Source organism: Nelumbo nucifera, chromosome 3, assembly GCF_055504915.1.
Source record: "Nelumbo nucifera cultivar China Antique chromosome 3, China Antique-T2T, whole genome shotgun sequence".
In the NCBI taxonomy this organism is placed as follows: domain Eukaryota; kingdom Viridiplantae; phylum Streptophyta; class Magnoliopsida; order Proteales; family Nelumbonaceae; genus Nelumbo; species Nelumbo nucifera.
The window spans coordinates 86137035-86149882 of record NC_142651.1 but is presented as its reverse complement, the minus strand read 5'-3'; the positions used below and the strand labels follow the sequence as shown (position 1 = coordinate 86149882).

At 38.1% G+C, this 12848-nt stretch overlaps 1 long non-coding RNA gene across 1 annotated transcript; it reads right to left on the bottom strand.

The window, feature by feature from the left end:
* Positions 1 to 6336: 6336 nt before the first annotated feature.
* On the bottom strand, positions 6337 to 11065 carry LOC104597738 (uncharacterized). Its single transcript, XR_735244.2, has 3 exons — positions 10795 to 11065; positions 10612 to 10654; positions 6337 to 6792 (listed from the first exon to the last, which is right to left on the bottom strand). It is a non-coding gene; the product is annotated as an uncharacterized LOC104597738 (long non-coding RNA).
* Positions 11066 to 12848: the final 1783 nt, after the last annotated feature.

The following is a 12848-nucleotide window of genomic DNA, read 5'->3' as shown; positions in this document are numbered from 1 at the left end:
GCCTAACTTCTTCTCCGCTGAAGCCCACCAGAGGAGTACTTGTGGGTTGGATGTCGTTTTCCCGGAGTTGTAGCTTGTCGAAGGTGCCTTTGAACAGGATATCGGCCGAACTCCTTGAATCTACCAGGATGCGCCTGACTTCGAAGTCGTTGATCTTCATCCTTATGACTAGCGCGTTGTCATGGGGGTACTGAATCCCGCGTGCGTCGTCCTCGGTAAAGAATATAGGGTCCTCAGGCCGCGACCGCTTTGGAGGGTTCTGCTCTTCTTGCTCTAGTTCGTGGATTGAAGTCCTTCCTGCTGTTGTGGAATAGCCCGCGACAACCGACCCACCGGTGATCGTATTGATTACCCCGAGGACTGGTCTTTCTTCAAGCAGCTGCCTCTGTTCGCTCGGCTTGTTGCTGGGCTCAGGAGCATCTCTCTTTTGCTCCCCTCGCTGATCTGTCTGGCCTTTATTATTCTTTTGTACAAAATTTCTCAAGTATCCACGACGGATGAGCTCTTCGATCTCGTCGCGGAGGTTCTTACAGTTTTCAGTGCTATGACCGTGGTCTCTATGAAAGTGACAATATACATTTTTATTTCTAAGGGTTGGATCTCCCCTCAACCGGGGTGGCCACTTTACAAAAGGGGCATCTTTAATTGCCATAAGAATTTCCCCTCGCTTTGCGTTGAGGGGGGTGAAGTTCACTTTTTCAACTGGGGGAGCTCGGGGATGAGAATCTGACATGTTCCCTCCCCTGGTTGGGGACTTGCTTTTCTTTCTTTTGCCACCACCACTGTGTGACCTGTCGTCCTCCCTCCTCCTCTTCTCCGCTGGAGCTTTGGTTTTTTGGTTCATTTCTTCTTCAGTCTTGATGAATTGATTAGCGAGCTTGAAGAATGCGGTGATGTCTTTGGGTTTGTTCGCCACCACCACATGCCACTTGAACTCTCTGTGAGTGATGCCCTTCTTTGCTACCGCGAGTCTCACCGCGGGGTCTAAGTCTAGGATCAGCAAACAGGTGTCGTTAAAGCGCTTAATATAGCTCCGAATGGATTCTCCCTCCCTCTGGACTATGCTAAGGAGGCTCTCTTGCGACCTCGGGCACTTGTTACTAGTGATGAAGTGCGAGGAGAACATTTACACGAACTGCACCCAACTCTTGATTGCTCCGGGTAGGAGGTTTTTGTACCATGTGCGTGCTACCCCCCTGAAGGTCGTAGAAAAGGCAACGCACATACAAGCTTCGTCAGCCCCAGTGAGGTGCATCTGGGACTGGAAAGAGTCCACATGATCATTCGGATCAAAAGACCCGTCATATTTGTCCAACGGGGGCACTTTGAAGTCCTTCGGCATTGGAGTGGCCAAGAGCTCAGAGGACAGAGGAGATGGCATAGAAAGGAGAGGGGCGGGTTTTGCAACTTCCGAGCTCGCCTCTACTTACCTTTGGGCTGCTCGGGTCAGCTGTGTTTCATGAGCTGATCTTGAACTATTGCTCGGCACACCTTAGGACGCCGTCTTCGTTGCTTCTTGACCGGGTCCGCGTTGGTGCTGCTTGCTTCGATGCTGTCAAGCCATGTCTTGGCTTGAAGAGAATCGGACTGCTGATACTGGCTTTCTCAAGCAGAAGGGTCTTGCGCAGAGTCCGTGGCCAGGGCTTCGAATCGGTTTCCTGTTAGTGAAGCTTCCGGTCGTGCAAGCTGGGGCGGATTGGCTTTGGTGGGCCGAGTATCTCTCGACCTATCCTGTTGCTGCGAGGTGGGAAGGGCTACTTGTTTTCCCCCTATGCTGCGGAATGAGACCTGGGAAGTCTCTCCTCGGCGAGGAGGGCGGTTGCTCTGACAACGGTTGGGCTGCTGTTGGTTCAGCGGCGTCACCGAACACCGAGGTGGAGCTATCTGCTAGTTCTGTTGCAATGATGGGAACTGCTGCTGGTAAAAGTGATGTAGAACTTGTTGTTGGTAATGCTGGAACTGCTGAACTTGCTGCATTTGGGCTTGAATAGCCCGCACACAGTGCACCAGGTCGCTTAGCCGGTTCTGCCCGACTCTAGAGGGAACCACAGAAAGTTCAACGGAAGCTGCACCCATGACAAGAGGAAGTGGGCCGTTCACGGGCATAGTTGGCTGAGGCACAGTCAATGTCGGGATCCCACCCACAGAGAGCGGAATGGTAAACTGGCCTATGCAGACAGACGGGAACTGGGGTTGCCCCTGGAGACGTTCACTTCGTTGTGCTGTCCAGCATTGTTGGAGGTAGCCATGGATGAGCTTGAGGTTTTTGAAATGGAGATAAGAGGCTTTTAGTGACAGTTTCCCACAGACGGCACCAAATGATGTGGCATAATCTGGTTGCTCCCTACTGGATACGATCTGGCTGCCAGCAATGACGAGAGCTGAGATTCCTGAAACAAACGAGTCAGAGATCCCGAGGTGGCTTACCCGGCAGGGACACTTCGATGGTTAAGTTAGCACTTTAGTAGAGAGCTTGAAGATGATGTCAGAGAATTAGAGAGCTAGAGAGCAAGATTACGCATTACCTTCGCCCCTAGGGGGTGAGATCTTTATATACTGGGGTCCTAACAGGTTTGGTGGAGTAGGTCCTGAATTTCCGCTATGTCAGGTCCCGTTACCGTGTTAGGTGGGAGTAATGTCTCCCGTTGTGAGGTTGGCCATCCCTGTCTGAATCAGGGAGTGGGTGAAATAATGTAGCCGTTACAAAGTACGGTCCCGTGGGATGCAGAGTACGGAGGTGTGTTCCTCGAGGTTGTCATGCGAAGGTCGACCAAACTAGGTAGTGGGCTACTTGTGAAGTGTCGGACTGCTTGGCGGCGAGCTGCCTATTGGTGAGCTACTTGAGCTTGTGTTAATGCCGAAGTGCCTTAGTACCGAGGTGTTCTTGCACTGAGGTAGGCTTGTCCTGAGGTGGCTCATCTGTCCGAGCTCGACTTGAAGCGGACTCAACACTGCTGTCCTGGTCGCAAACTGGGACGATCTTAACCCGAAGTAACTTTAGTTCGGGGTACCAGCGTACCCGATGTCACTTTGTAGCGAGCTAATTTATGCTGAGTTGTCTCCTGTGTTGAGTTACATCCACGTGCCGAGCTAATTATGTCGAGTTGTCACTTATGCCGAGTCACGTCCACGTGTTTCTTGATTATGAGGTCGGGCCAAACTCCCCTTCATCAGCAAGGTCAATGGCTGAAACTGAATATAAAGCTATGGCACATGGGGTGGCTGAAGTCCTTTGACTAAAAAATCTTCTAGGGGAGCTTGGAGTTGTTCATAATCCTATGTCTCTTTACTGTGACAACAAGACAGCCATAAACATCGCCAGCAACCTTGTCCTACATGAGAGGACCAAGCACATTGAGGTGGACAAACAATTCATAAAGGAAAAATTGGAAAAAAGGGAAATCTGCATCCCTTATGTCAACTCCAAGGAACAACTTGCTAATGTCCTCACAAAAGGGCTTCCATACTCGCGACACAATGAGTTATGTGGCAAACTGGGCATGATAGACATATTCAATCCAACTTGAGGGGGAGTGTTGTGAGGATTATTTAATTGTTATTTTATAGTTGCTGTTAGTAGGTTGTCCTCTTAAGATGTTGTCAGTTAGTTATTTTCTTTTTTTCTTATTAATTTATTTCTAGGGATTGCCGCCAAGGACATACTTATAATTTCCATTCATTTTATATTAAATTAATATAAATAATGAACTAGCCGCAGCCAGAACAGATTTTTCTTTTTCTCTCAATCATATCTTCCTCTTCTTCTCTTTCTCTCTCTCTTCTCTTTCTCTCTCTCGTCTCTCTCTCTCTCCATGAATGATTACAGTACCAATGCCAGCCGTTGGTTTTTCTTATAAGTCTAAACCAACTATTGGCTAGGAACCAAAGTTTACCACAATTGTACATAGCACAAATTATTCAATCGGTTAAAAACGACGTAGTTAAATTGTTAAAGTGCTTCTGCGAACGATCAAGGTCTTCTCTAACATGTTTCTTTTTGGGATAAACTCCGAATATCCCCAACACCATGGGGACTGGGCAGTGTGTCACTTTACTACCCAGACTTTCTAGTGCCTCAGATTCCTCTCTGAACTTTCACAACTGAAGCAAGACACTCCTCCGTTGGTACAGAAAGTATCCTAATTGATGATCCAATTAGATTTTTACGTTATCTATCTTTTATCAATTTTTTTTTTCTTGATCATGGGAGACAACCTAGCTGGAGATCAACGCCTTCATTTTTCCTTGAACAGGGCGGATAATCTAGTTGGAGCACCAAGGTCTCTGTTCAACGGAAATAGTAACATGTATTGCCTACAAACTCTTGAGAAACGGAGTTTATGATATTAGCTTACAATCTCCTATTTAGATTGAACTGTCTAGATCTTTGAAAGCAAATTGTATGAACATAGTGCTTACGATGTTAGAATTTGTCCGTTTTTACTGAAATATAATATCATGCCTTTGAAACTATAATTGATTATCTTAACCTTTGACCAAGGTTCAAAGTATCAATACAAATCTGTCCATACAGGTTGATACTTATCGATCCGGGACCCCTTCGATATGCTTCTACAGTGGGTGTATAGGGGGTCTGACCGGTTCAAGGGGTGGAGCTCTACACCAGCCCCTGAACTGGTTTTGAAAAAAAAAAAAAAAAGTATCAATTCACCTGATACACCCCTACCAATGTATCAGGCGTATCGATATTTTGAACCTTGCCATAGACATGAGAAAATTTGTTTAACTATTCAATGGATTAACTAACAATTAAATAAAACAATATAAAATGATTAATAAATAATGGAATTGAGAAAGGAAAAATTACAGATTACTACCCTGAACTTTGGGGGTAGTGGCAATTATCCCCCTGAATTCTTATTTACGACAAAAGCTCTCTTGAATTTCAGATTTTGACAAAGACACCCTCCATTAGCATTTCATTAACTTTAAAAAAAAATTCTCACGTAATTGTTTAAACTTTTCTAAATCTCCAAATTACCCTTTTCTCAATGATTTTTTAACGTTTTTTTTTTCATTTCCATTTGTTACTAGTTTAGTTGGTATTAATTACATATTATGTTTATTGGAATTTTCAGGTTTTAAAAAAGGTTTCTTGTATTTTTTTTTGCATTTTCTATTTTTATAGAAGTTTCTTGAGTGGGTATTTTGGTAAATTAATTTTCACCACTCAATTTAACAGAGAGGAGGTCTTTGTCACAAATGAAAGTTCAAGGGGTAATTGCCACTACCCCTAAAAGTACAGGTTTATAATTTACTCAAAAAAAATTATAAACTATTATTTTATTATTATTATCATTTAAAATAATTACATAATAAATAAATAATTAGCTAATTATTAAATAATGGGAATGATATTTATTAAATAAAATAATAATAATGGTTATATCATAATCAATATTTTAATATTATTAAAATTTAAATGAATATTAATTAATTTAGTAGTTAATTTGTTATCATTGACATAATAACAATTAATGAATAATTAATAGAATAGAATAATTAACTATTATAATAATCAATAATATAAAAATAAAAATTTATGAAATAAATTAAATTAATAAGAAAATTATGAAAAATGATAAAAGATTTTAAATAATTTACTTATTTTTATTACATTATTGAACTTTTTATTATACTTTATTAATATTTTTATTTTTATTTACTATATCTAAAAACTCTAACGTGTCACTCAATATGGGTATAGTGCCAAATAGGTTGTTAGAAAACAAAAGCAAAAGTACAACCAGCAAAGCAATTAAATTGGACCATTCGTACCATTTCAAAGTATTTAGGTTTAGCATTATCTTTTATCAAAAAAAAAAAAAGGTATTTAGCCTTGTCAGCAACCAAAGCTCTGAAATGCCTCTAAATGCAGGAAGAGGTGTCAAGAGCCGTCGAACAGGCCCTTGGGCTTGTAACCTTGATATCTCTTTCATGGGTTCCCATGAAATGCATGTAAAATGTTGAAAAAGGAAAAACGAGCACCAACTTCTTTGGCTTTTGCTAGGATTATTTTTTGGATTAAAAACCATGGAACCACATTTTCCACTCATTTTTCAAACGGTTCCTGACAGAAGATGGATAAGGAGTTGCAACCGAGGTGTCATACAGTGGGTAGGCCTTAGCAAATATGTAAAATTATAGGGGGTGTCGTAGTACATGACCCTAAGAAAAAAATAATAGTTAATCAGACAAATCATATGCAAATGAAATTCAATATATATATATATATATATATATATATATATATATATTCCATATTCCACTAGTACTACTATGGTCCGAAGAAGAAACAGCTGAACAATGTCAAAGTATTGCAACATAAAAATTAATTCCAAATTAAGAGTCGCTCCCTCACATATATTCGCCCACCCAGAAGAACTCTATTTGTTAAGAAAATCAAGAATCCATTTCCTTCTAATATCTGAAGGCATCTCCATGTACCATTCTCTAGCAGTGGGCTTCTCAAAAACCTCAAAGAGTTTCAAATAGTCACGACAAGTTAGCCCCTCTATGGTGCTTATCTCGTCCAAGAAATTGGAAATGGAGTACTTTTCTGGTTTACCTATAAGCACATTAATTGACTCCACTAGCTTATCTATTCTTGCATTTGCAGAGGAATTTAATTCTTTAATTAACTCGGCATTGTAAAGATCATCTGCATAAGCTGCAATGAGTGCATTAATAATGATATTCTCTTGTTCCAATTCCAATGCACAGACTGCAAATGATGACTTTCAACAAGGTGTCTCTATCAACCATTGCTCACTGCTAAGAAATGTGCATTTCATAAATGATCAGTACAACACAAGCAAGTATAATTGGATCACATAACACATTAGAAAAAATAATAGTCAATCAAGTCAAATCACATACATTAAAATTCAAATAAGCATTTCACATTACAACTACTATGGTCCAAAGAACAGTGCTAAATATTGTAAATAAGTTACAAATTAAAAGTCACTTCCAAACATAATTAGCCACCTAGACGAACTCTACTTGTTAAGAATGTCAACAATCCAGTTCCTCCTAACATGTGGAAGCATCTTCGTGTACCATATCCAAGAAGTGACAACTTGAAGAGTTCGCTATAGTCACATTGAGTCAGCACCTCCAAATGGAGTACTTTTCTGGTTTATCAATAAGCACATTAATTGACTACACTAGCTTATCTATTTTCATACTTGCATAGGAATTCAGTTCATTAATTGATTCAATAAAGTCAAAAATTTCTCTTCCTACGGGCTTCATGTCGAGTGGTTGTAGTAGAGGCCTGCTCAACTTCAGTATTGGTAGCATGACCAATGTCTTGGTCCATAGGATTCTGAGACTCGTAACAATGTTGTTATTGTCAGTTACATCCTCCACATCTCAAGGGGGAGGGGGGTCTACATTTCTCTTCCTATGGGCTTCATGTCGAGTTGTTGTAGCAGAAGCCTGCTCAACTTCAGTATTAGTACCATGACCAATGTCTTGGACCATAGGATTCTGAGACTCGTAACGTTGTTATTGTCAGTGACATCCACCACATCTCAAGGGGGAGGGGGTCAACACTATGTGCTAATGATGTAGAAAACCAGCCAGTTGTGATGGTCCCCCAAAGATCATATTGAGATGAAGATACTAGGGACATCCTGGAGTATGGAATTTCTTTAACTTGTGGTTGACCTAAGGTGAGAGTAAATACTAGTGAATCAAATCCAGATAAAATACAAAAGAAAGAAGATCTTAAATTATACGGAAAAAACAAATAGTGTTTGGATAGTACCATCAAATCATATTGATTCAACTATGGTACCGGAAAAACATGATATTGGAAAAAAAAAAATTTAACCAATCAACCGCCATCACAAAAGTGGTAACCAATCAGGTGGTATTCATCAAAATTCACCATGGGGTGGGGTTTGATTGGTCAAAGCTATTCCGATATTGTACCTTTTTGGCATCATAGACATATCCTTATATCATATATTTTATACATGTATGATATGATATATAATATAAAATATTATATATTAAATATAATGCATATAGTGACATAAGCCCAAAGCCTCACCCAGCCCGGCCAGGGCCTGACCCATGATCACCCCTAATTATGTATTTATAACACTATTGTAACCCACCAAGATACCATAACATACAGGTACACCATTAAAATTAAAAAGCAATAGAAAATATATCATTTCTACTTCACACATATTGAGCTGAATAAGCAGAACATTGAAGTCAGCAAAATTCAACCTTAAGTTGAGTCAGTTACGAGTAAATAGTAGATGAATAACAATCTGTGACAAATACCTGCAAATATATATATATATATATATATATATATAGACAAGCTTCAGTATATTGTTGATATAGTCCACCCCATCCAAGTACAGTTCAAGCATAAACTACAAATCAGTATGACAGGAAATAACTGCATGCTGCATCTAAGAAGCAATACATAGGTAATCAATAAATAAAAAAATGTAGAACTACATGCAGTGAGATAATGCAAGTCCTGATATAATGAAGAAACGGCCAATTTAGACTAAGAAAACTATATAGGTAATCAACCAAGGCATGCAAGTGGAAAAGAGAAACAACAGGCAATCAAGCAATTCACTAGTTCAGTTGAACTGGAGAAACAATGCATACAATAACTAACAATTTATTTTAGATAAAGAAACAGTCCATAGGTAATCAGAAAATGAAATAATATGGAACTACAGGCAGTGAGTTAACTCTCAGATGGAAACTAGAACAAACCCCTCCCTCTCCAACAGGATAGGTGGGCACAATTTTTTCCCCTTCCCTTCTCATATGCTGGCTTGAGAATTCTGTTAAAACAGCTGAACAATCTCCAATTATGCCACAAACATGAAATACCTAACAGCCACTTCCATTATAATTTTTTTTTATAAGTCCACTTCCATTATAATCCCTAACCTCGCTAAGAAATCTGTGAAATTATTCTTGATGCTTTTCTTTAATGAGAAAAGTACGAGTCCAGTGTTAAAGTATTAAAGAAAATGATATCAAACAATCAATCGCCAAATATTTAAAGGTCAGGTTGGGACTAAAATTGTCGTGACTTGTGAGCTAGGCGGGTTTAGGCTTGAGGCTAGGCCTGGAAAAATACCTTAACCCAAAGTTCCATCAATAGAGAGTAGAGGAATCTGCTCTTTTTGGTGCATGGAATTGGTATTAGTATGACCATAAAAGTCTGGATTAGAAAAGCTGGTAAGTCTGGTAGATATGTAGGCAAATAAAAGTAAGAACTAAATAACCTTTGTTTCATTGTTGAGGATGATCAAGACGGATCTCAACAGGCACCTCACTAACACAAACCAAAATGAGACAGAAAGAAAATAATCCTATCTCATAGCTGGACCAGCCTGTTGTATAGTGTCTTTAAAATTTTCAGCACAGGACATTTGGATACCAGAGAAACTGTTGTAGGAGTAGCATCTTGAGTCAATACTAAAATTACATCAGTACAAGTTTGCTTCATTAGAATAATGAAGACTTTGAAACTAATAAGAAAGATACAAAGACAGAAGACAATCATCTTGAGTAACCAAATTCAGAAACCAATCATGAGAATAAAATGAAATATGGGATATATTGAACTATTGCAATTTCAATTTCTTATATTAAAGCATCCATTGTATCATTTCAAATTGGACAAGTATCTACTATCAGGATATAGCATGACCTGTTTCATTTACCAACTAAAGCCATTTGGCTATGCGACATAATATTTAAGAGAAAGAACAGCTTGTATACAGAAAGAATCCAAATTCAGCATAAGAAATTAGAACAAGAATACTCAATCCATAATAAAATGCACAGCACATGCCTGTTTGATTACATCATGAAGATTCCGAGACCAACAGTATAGAAACAAAGGGCAAGCATATTAAGTTACCAAGTTCAAAACCGAGCATTCATGCAAATTCAAAATTGAACCTATCCCCATTCCAAATTGAACATGGGATGTGCATATTGAAGAATCACATGATCCATTCTCATGCAACCCCGATTTTGATTTTACCATGAGAATAGTTCTTTTCTCAACTTACTTTTGTGAATGCAATGTTTGGTTTCCTTGGGTTAAGGAACTCAGCTTTCCAACCAACCTCAATATTATTTTATAAATGAAAATTTAAAAGGCTTCTACCAAATTGGAATATGCAACACGAATTTCATATATGCATTTAGATATGATGTCCCTTTTAAGAATGTCAAACAAGCATCTATATGGTGGAAAACTTAAAAAATGTTAACTAGTTATTATATGTTAACTCATGAATTTAAGGATAAATAAACTTATAAACATATAAAATTCGAAATTAATCAATTATTCACTGACATTTCTCGAACTAAAAAAATAACCCACATATAAAGTTCGACTTCTGTAAATAAAGAATGTCAGGTGTAGAAAAATATTTATTCTAAAATATTTCTGAGCAAAGAATAAAGATTGTAATATCAACAGGGCCAGTAAGGGAAAATTAACAAACAGTTAATCCACGCAAGATACCAGTAAGGGAAAATTGAAGAACAAAAAATTGGTACGTGAAAGATGGAAGACTGTACCTTGTAGCTTCCTCAGAGAATATGATGCAACGTCCCCAAATCCCTGCAGCAAACATAAAAAACTCAGACCATTACAAGAATAAAACAAACCCTAGACGTCAATCAAAACCCCTACTTATTAATATCAAAAAAAAAAAAAAATCAAAACCCCAGGGCCCAGGCCCTTGACAAGAATAAACAAACCCTAGACGGAGGAAGGATGAAATTGGAGGAGTTAGGATTGGCGCCCCACTCGCACATCTCAGCGTGCATTGGAAGTATCGCCGGAGATGTTCCCGATGTACGGTTGCAGTGACTTATTGGAACGATGTTGTGAGAGTAGTTTGTAGCAGATCTGAACTCGAGTTGGAAGACCTCTAATCCTCCATTTGTTCAAGATCACGTGTGAATCTTGCACTCGAACGAGAGAGACGAGCGGGCTGTTTTCTCTCTCCGGAATACATATACGAATACTCCGTGCTCATCTTAAAGATAGCTTTGAGTGGACGATATTGTCATTATGCACTTTATATAATGACTATACTGTCCCTATGATCAATATCAAAGTTTGAAGGGAAAATATAGGATAAATTTCTTGAACTACCTTTAGTCTACTATCTTTATTATTCCTGACAACTGACTAATACTTCCCTTACCATTAATGTTCCGCCACCAAATGTGCCATCACATAATTATTATAACTTTCAAAAATATCAATCTTACCCTGTTTCTATTTGACGCTTGAGAGAAACCCTCTCTTCCTCAGGCAACTTCCTCTATTGTTTCCCATTTTCTTATCGTTGAACACCATGATTTCAAGCTCCTTCACTTCCATTTGTCTCAGTGATATTCAACTTTCGGTCTAATATTACTACTCAAGCTGACGATGTGTTTCCTGAGTCAAGGAGATCAGGCACACCTTATGTGAATCACACTCAATCGAAGGTTTACCAGTCATCGAAGCTTTGGTATCTTCGAGTTATAGTGCTCGAAGCTCAAAACCTCTTCAAACCATCCACCGTCAATGATGCTAGATATATGAATGAAAGTACATTTGGGTTTTAGTTTATACAAAGTAGGCGAATTTGTGAGTAACTTGTTTGCATTGATCACTTGATTGAAGCAGCAAACAACGGGCCAGTTGGGTTCTTTGTAGATTTAAGAGATACTCAATAGATCTGGGCATCTGTTTGAAAGTTCTAAGATCTCCAACCTACCACCAATCTTGTCACAAAAGGTGCCGATGTCAGAGGGGGTTGATGTAGACAACGACGGCGGAGCCAAGGTCTAAAATATCGCAATGTATTGAATTTCAACACCAATTACAATTCACTCATTAATTCTATTAATTATTGATTCTCTCTATCAATAATTTTATTTTGTTGGTGTAAAAACTACAAATATTAACAATAGCAAGACTTGAACCCTAGTAATTAGGTTTTAATGCCAATAATTTTGCCATTAAACCACTTCAATTTGTTTGGTGGAATTATATGCATTTCTAGTTTTAAGTCAATTTTCTCTTTTCTTAGTGGTGCTTAATTATTAATAAATGCTGAAATTAATTATTAAAATTTATATACTAATACATATTAAGATAATTATATTGGTTATTTGAAAATTGATGTCTATACATTCATATTTTAATTTTTTGTTTTTTTTTCACATTTTAATTATTTCATCATTTTTAAACAGCTACTAATTATATCTCAATATGTCACATTTTATATAAATATTAAATTATATTTTTTTTACATTTAAATAACTTATTTATAGTTATATAAAACTTGTAAGTATTGTTAATAATATTTTTTTATGATTTATTTGAATTTCTTAACATTTTTATACATATCTTGATTTTTCATCTGCATTCATGTGTATCCAAAACGTATCCTGATCAATCACTTAAAATTGTCTTTTTTGATACACCTTGCATTTTTTGATACTTTGAACCTTGGGTAGACCTAGCCAATGGTTCTTCTTGTTAATCGAAAAATTCTGTAGAGGGGGTTTATAGACCCTTACTCTAACTGGTGCCTCCACCATTGCTCTGACCCTTTCTCTCTAAACCGAAAGGTAAGAAATGACAGAAACTAGAGGTTTTAAACACTGTAACTCTGTTCTTCTCTTGTTTAGAGCTTCTGAAAGTTCATAAACCCTTACTTCTCGAAGAAATAAAGCTTCGTTTTTTCCTTTGGAAGAACCGGAAACATTGCATCAGCAAGAGAAAAAATAGAAAGACCATTGAAACCAATAAT